Source organism: Nelusetta ayraudi, unplaced genomic scaffold (assembly GCF_046127955.1).
Source record: "Nelusetta ayraudi isolate G7.1 ecotype Tasmania unplaced genomic scaffold, CSIRO-AGI_Nayr_v1 ptg000060l, whole genome shotgun sequence".
In the NCBI taxonomy this organism is placed as follows: domain Eukaryota; kingdom Metazoa; phylum Chordata; class Actinopteri; order Tetraodontiformes; family Monacanthidae; genus Nelusetta; species Nelusetta ayraudi.
In genome coordinates this window covers 7,170,697-7,178,495 of record NW_027466110.1, presented here as the reverse complement: position 1 = coordinate 7,178,495, position 7,799 = coordinate 7,170,697, and positions in this window count along the sequence as shown.

Sequence of the window (7,799 nt, the reverse complement as noted above, 5' to 3'; positions counted from 1 at the left end):
ACAACATTGCCTGAGGGAGGCCTAGTCTGCCGTTATCCCTGTGAAAGTGGATCTGTTTAATGCACGGCGAGGCCGAGCAGCGGCTGTGAAGTCGGCTGGGAATCTGTGTTGCGTTTGAGGTTCAGTCAGTCTCCAGTCACATCTACTGTCAGTTAGGACTTGAAGAGCCCATCATCTAATTCCTTGGCAATGATGGAGCCCGATTTTGTTCCCCCCGCCCCCATCCCCGGATCATACACGCAACTCTTCAGGAGTCACCAACAGACTTGGACGTGCCATGAACTATGGCTCTATCTGATAATCCAGCTCCCCTTAGCGGCAGAATGTAACGCCTGGAATGAATCCACATTCCGCGTGTCTGCTGCCGGCCGAGTCGCCCAGCAGTCGCGCTGTCAGTGTGCAAAGGGCTGCCGCGCCGTGACCCCCTGTGATCCGCTGTAATTTTATGGAAATATTCAATGTTGCGCATGAGATTTCAGACCTTCTCTTTGCATAGCTCTTTAAAAAAAAAAAAAAAGAAATATGTTGGAATGAATAACAGAATGAATAAATGCAGCACACTCGCAGGCCCCCATTTAATGACGCGGGTGTCGGAAACCGGCGCAGGTTTAGGTGTGAAGCCCACTTGTAAATCATGGGATGCGTGTTATCTGCATGGCAGCTGGGAAAGGTCATCATGTAAATATCACGGTTCCATTAATCCACGATTTTTCCCGCTTTGCCTCCGCGGACTTTGCAACGTGCAGGTACGCTGTGTGACAAATTTGGCAAATAGAAATGTCTGTGCTGAATTTTTTTTTGTTTGTTTGTTTTTTTAAATGGTGCAGTATTGTTGTGGACAATCTTCAGCTGCAGTTAAAAAAAAAAAAATATTTATGCATCAGATGGAAATCTAAATATATATGTATATCCTTTATGGCCAAGACTGTACTATGTGAATATGTAAATCAATCTGCGTATATACACACATAAACTGATGTGTATCAATATCAGATAATAAAATAATTGTTTATTTTATTCATTATTAATTCATATGAATTAATGAGACCAATTAGACAGACTAGTCTGTGATATATCTGTAATTACATTTAAATAACCGTCTCTAAACACATCAGGTGAGACTAAATTTTACTGACAATTCAACAGGAACATTTGCACGGCGGCCCCCTGTTACAAGATATCACTTCTCATTCATGTGATGAAATTAAAGGTGTAATTGATTTTTTTCCCCTGGACATTTCATTAATCGCAAATCAACACAAACTTGATTATTTAAAAAATAAAAAAAAAAGACACCATAGGTGGCAGCTGACATACGCAGGTGCATTCAGAGTGAAAATGACTGTTTTTACGATGCACAGCATAACACCACTGCTGCTGTATCTCACCAATCTGCTGCTTGTTGTGTGTGCAAAGCAACCACACTGTAATTATAACACACTGCAATCTACTTTTTCTGGACACTTTTTTCTCAGTGTATCGTGCTTTGGCAAGCACGCATGCAACGTCTCCAGTCAGCAGGGGCGTGGCCACTCCTGCACACCTGAGCCTCTTCACCTGATTACTTCAGCAGATGTTGCCGTTTTCTCATTAAAGACCCCGACATTTGTCGATCAATCAATTCTTACTGCTGGTATCGCTCGCACTTCCTGTCTTGTACAGTTCCTGTTGGCGTTATCACTCACACCAGCGCTCGTCTGCAGTTCAGAGAATGTGCACCTTGTGTCTCAGGCTTTTTGTGCTTTCCTCCACTTTAAGAAGTGTTTTTCTTCACAACCTATTCAGATTCCCATTCACAGCATGCTCAATAAGCCTTGGAGTTCTAATTAGGTGACTAACGACGAGGCAGACTGTGACTGTAGGAGGGTAAACGCTTGTGGGTTGTGCTATTTTGTGGCTGGAAACAGGTTGGTGCACAGGCGATATGGGAAGATGGAAGTGAGAGGACACGTGCTTATATAGGGGAGGGCATCAGCACGCAGGTGGAGCGCATCAGCTGATTGATGAAGGCGGGAAGCTCGAGAAAAAAACACACACAGACAAACGGGATGGATTTGTTGAGACTTCTTCACACACTTGCCAATCCATCTTTGTAACACCTAAAAATAGATAATCATTTTTAGTCTATTAGCCACAGCACTGTGTCACCAATATGTGAGCCCTTAAAAAAAAATTACCTCGCACAAGGAAACATCACACTTAAAAACTGTTTTAGTAGTGACTGTTTAGATCACTTTAGGCTTTAGCCTCGGCTCATTTTAAAGTTTTTCGGAAGCATACAACAACATATTTACAGTATGTCACTGTATTACTGTTTTGCTCACAAACAACCTCAAAGCCTTGTCCACGATCTCGGTCTCGCTGATTATGCGCCATCAAGCAGATGTTCTGTTGCCAAGATGTCCAGTGAGAATTACCATGTTTCTTCATAGCTCATTTCCCACAGAGCTGTGAGAGAAACGACACATTGACTCCGTGTTATTAATAGTGCTGTTGCTTGTGATGTAAATGAGAAACTAATTTGACATAAATACAACTTTTATTCTCGCTCTCTCAGTTTTGATAATCAAATGAACTATGGTACTCTTAATAAAAGGTCTAACGGATATGAGTTTCAGAATGTCCATATCTGAAACCTGAATACATTTACATTGTATGTCCAAGATTCCTCATTTAATTATCTACAAGTCTGATCAATGCAAGTTTTTCTTAAATTATATTATTTAGTAGAATTTTTTGCGCAAGTAAATGTTCCTGAAAAATGTTAATGGATGTGAAAACAGCTCCAATTTTAAATCAAAATTTAGCTTGCTTATCCAATGGAGTGAATGGCCCGTATGTATTAATAAAAATGAAAAATGTGTGCATGCAAAGCAGATACTCTTTGAAATGAGCAGTTCTCTATTAAGCAATGCCTTCAATCTGAATTCCTTTCATAGTCTCCATTTGACAAAGCACCTTTTTTTTTTTTTTTTTTTTTACAGAATACAAGACAAAGGAAATAAAACTTTTGTTAAATTACATTTTTAAAATATATATATGTGGTCTGTCGTTCTGAGGGCATTTTTTTTTTCTTACGGGAGGGAATAGAGGAATAAGACATCATAGTCTGATAACGATGCGTCTCATTCCATGCGCGTGGAGCTGATGATAAGCTGTTGTTCTTCTGGTCGGCTACACCTGCACGTTGACTGGCTGCTGGGACCGTCTTCCTCCTGACAAGCTCCTGTCTCCGCTGCCCTTTCATGTCCCCGCTCCTCAAAAGACAGTTTGGAAGTCTTTTATCTGTGCCAGGGGGTTCACTTCCGCGTCTGCCAAGAGAGGAACTCAACCAATTAAGACCGTGTTATGCTATTCATATGAACCCCGCGCATCGCAGGCGGGGCTCTAAATCTTTTTCTGTTTTTCTCTCCACGTAATTGGCAAGCCTCTTTTGATTCACTGTAAGAAAAAAAAAGCAAATGATGAAATGTAATGTTTTTTTTCTTTGCTCTTTTAAAAAAGTGGGTCTTGTATTCTCAAGGTTATTTAACACATCAGCTCAAATGGCTCCCTGACTGTCTCGTCTTTGATGGATTTCAGAATTTCTTTTTGTTCCAACCCCTGTCAAATAAAATACCTAAAATTCAAAATGCTGTTAAAAATGAAGGCGGCCCAGCAGCTCAGGAGTGGGACTCCTGTCAGCGTGTCCCATCGGCCCACACCCGCAACATATGCATGTGCACATTTTATTGCAGTTCAGGTACATCGGAGGTCTCGTGCATTTCATCTAAATTATGAATTAGTCAACAAAACGCAAACCTATTTAAAGAAATCAAATTCACCAGGAAACAAATGTGCATTATAAGTTAAAAAGCCACACACATTGCATGTTAGCGTCCTAAAGTGCATCCAATAAACCTACACTCACACACTCTGCACTGCTTGGGGAGTGCAATCGCAGTGAGCATCAAGTTAAATCGTCCCTGGCGACCACTTAGGGCTCGTGTTGAATTTCCCCGCGTGTTCCGGGATGTATGTAAATCCCACATCCATGACTTTTTTTGAGCAGTTCCCCCTCACTTTATATTCCGTTGTTGCTCTCTTCCCCAAACCGCCCAAATGAAAGTGAAATGGCGTTTTCTAAGAGAAAAATATTGCCTCATTGTGAAGCTTAAGCTGCCGCTCCAAGACGGTACTTGAAATGCGCCCAGCTCCGCTTGGCCGCACCTCCCTCCCCCACCCTCACCCGTTTTCTTGTATTCACTCCATTTCATTTGCAAAGCACATTGGCGGCCTCCAAAGAGATACCCAGAATGGATGCATTACTGAGAGACTGTCTGTGAGCAATTGCTGATCCAGGCGAGCGATAAAGAAAGCCGGGCTGTCTGAAACCTGAAAAAAAAAAAGAAAAAAAAAAAGGAGACCGGGGAGAGTCATGGAGCGTATAGACCAGGAAGGTCACCAGCTGCCAACGAAGGGCCAGAACATCCTCTCAGCGTCCCCGCCGCCCCTCTCTGTTTAACACCAGGCACTATATAAGGCTGCATTGGAGAAAAGGGGAAGAAGAGGAACTGATGCAAATGAACACATGGCAAGCTGGGAGAAAAAATGGTGACACGGTGATCTTGGCCTCTAAACGTGAGCCCGCTCCAAGTGGTGCTGATTGGAAGATATGGAAAGACGATAATCCTCCGGTCAGCCCTCACTATCGCCCCCTTTGCATATGGTCGTTTTAAGGACATGCTTATCTCCGGCGGCCAAATTTGCCACGGTAATAGATTTATTTCCTCGCAGCTCCATTCATTTGCATTCATTCAAGCGTGCACGCCCGAGAGTCGCGTTTCGCGCAACCAGACTTTCGTAGTAGAGCGGACGGCCGTTTGTTTGCTGATCTCCTCTCATGTTTTTTTTTTTTTTTTTTTTTTTGATAGCTTAGGAGGGAACCAGTGCGGTTTGCAACACGTACTGTAACTCCCTCTGTCTTGTCATGACCAGACGGACGTTTCGTCTCCAGTTTAAGTCTGGTCCTCTGCTCCATACAGCTTTGAGGCGTTTAGCCACTTATTTATCTGTCCCCCGCCCCCCTCACACACACACACACACTCCCCCGATCACATTTCTGGGCAGGCGCATGGCTGCCCTCCACAAATTAAGTCCGGGATAATTTCATATTGATTAATGCAGATGCGCTCCTCTTGGCTCTCCAACCCTACCTGCAGTCTATTTGGTATAAATTACTCTAGCCATTTTGCCGCACAAAGCCCGGCCCTCCCCAATAAGGTGCTGGCTCATGTCTCGACTGGGGGCCCCCAAACTACCCCTCTGCCTGCAGGAATCACTAAAGCTTTTAATTGCCTTCTGTGCAAATGGTCCTTATGCACTTGATAAAGTATCTGGAAAGTCAGGCGCGGGCTGCCAGGGGGGCTTAGAGGAGTCTGCACCGGCAGCATGTATGGAGAGAGATAGAAAGAGTGAGAAGTAAAACGGTGAGGGACAAGGTGGGGGAGAGCGATGTGTGTGTGTGTGTGTTTGTCTGTGTGTGCAGGCGTCGGGACACAGTGTTGGCTGTTTGCTGAGTCCTATCTATGATATTACAACCTCATGCGAGTCGGGTGTTAAATTTACCCATGATGAGCGCAGCGGCGGACATCAAGCAAAGTGCTGGAGTTAACTGGTGAGCGGTGCGCGGAATTATTTCCCTCTGTGTACATTCGCTACAGTAGAGTGGCTGATAACCCCGGGTAAAGCGATAAACAATCAAAGTGCGGCTTCAGTGGAAATGATTGCATTCTGTGCCCTGCCCCAGAGATGGGGGGCCATTATTAACCTGGATCCTGTCCTGACAATGCTATTTTCTGGAAGGTAATTGCAGATTCAGATCTCTAAGAGGGGCCTGACTGAGAGTAAATGCCACCTCTTTAATTATGGTCTCCTCCACGTCTCCTCTATTGAGCCGCGGAGATGTCTATCGCTCCACGGGATCCAGGGGAAAATGACTCTAATGGGAAATGACCAGTGTCTGGAATGCCAGCTCAGATTAGAGGAGACGTTTCTAATTGATGGCTAAAGAAATCCCTGGCCGGATGACTGGGAAAAGTCACTTTGGAGCAAATGTAATTGGAGTGATTGGAGTACTAACAAGAATCAGTGGATCATCCCCCCCCGGTGCACGCTGGCGCTAATGCACACAACAAGCTCAACACGAGTGCCGTGGAAGAAATTCTCATTAATCAGAATAAAAGACAGCCCTTTATTCGTCGCACTTTGGGATTAGAGGAACACAACAAGCTTTGATTTCATGCAAAATAGCTTGCATGAGCCCGTCAGAAATCTTTCTACCTGGCATGTTTAATACATATGTGCAGCATCTGTAGCACCAAGACTTAAAACTGTGCAGCCCGTAGAAGCCTAATGTCACCTGAGGAGATGAATAATGTAAAAACCGATCACAAGACCGCTTTAGAATTTACACTTGCCAAAAGAACAGACAGCAACTCAAATTCACTTCATATTTGTCACACACAATAAAGGCACGTTTTGACCTTTCAAACATGTTCATTTTTACACTCAACGTCTTTATCTCTGAACCCTGCAAATGCACACTTTGGGCTGGGTGTTATTCTTTTATGGAGAACTAAAGAAAAGAAAATATTTAATCTTAATAATACTATGTTTCCTCTCTTCATGCTTTAAGCTTTTTTTTTTTCATGACACGTGTACCTATATACCTATGTGTACCTATATACCTGCATGCATTTGTAAGTTGTGCATCAGCTGTGCTGGTGGTGAGACCTGAAAGAGCGTCTTGCAGCCAACTGTGCTGCGGATGCTCAGCGACTCTCCAATCCATCACGGCTCTCTGTCAGTCGGTAACAAATTTGCTGCTCTTTTCCAACTGTCCGGTCATTAGTTGACATTCTGGCACACGGCAACGAGATCTCTGAGGTTTCTCTGCGAAATGTTGTAATGACAAAGTAATAACAACATCTGTCTTGTGCGCCGACGTATTGACATAACATCACCAGGTGCCAAATTGTTTGTGTTGTGAAGTGTGTCCTCAAAGATTCCTCGAGCTTGTGACTGCGACCGGCTCAAGGTTCCTGAGAGCAGACGGCAGACTTTGCAAAGTGTCTTCATCCAGCCATTGATAGCCGCTGGTGAAGGAAGTCAACCTGGATATCCTGGATAACGGAATATGCACATGTCAGGTGTCAGGGAAATTTCCAGTTGACATCAATTGGACAAAAAAAAGACATCTAGCGTCTTGGCTAGTGACGGTCACAACCTCACCTTCAGTAATGTGTGGCAGGACACAGCCCATCTTTTCATTTTTGGGATACTGTAACAAAGATAAGCACCAATCGGGCTTCACTCACTGCCAAAGTCGCCGGTTAATAACAACACAGCATTTTCTTCTTTTTCTCGAGCGCTCAACAAAATCTAGCGCCCCCTATGGCTATTCAGAGCTACTTTTTGACCTGCTGAAAAACTGTCCGGATTGGAGGTTTTCAGGGCATATCGGCAGGATTTCACTCTGAGAAGCCCTCAGCAGCGACTCTACTGCGCAGGCTCAATTTTATCTCGATTTCATGACCTTTCTTGTTTTAGTTGCGGCTGGATGCAAACAAGTGTTTTCATGAGCTCCTCCAGTTTAACAAACCTTGCTCCACCGCTGCAGATATTGCTAGGCAGAGTGCGCCTCCTGTCAATAAGCGCCGGCTGCAAACGCAGGAACTCTCCCTGTTTCCAAAGCTGAACATTACCTCGTATATATATATGTGCATTAAAATGTTCTCATTCCTACCTGTTCTCAAAGG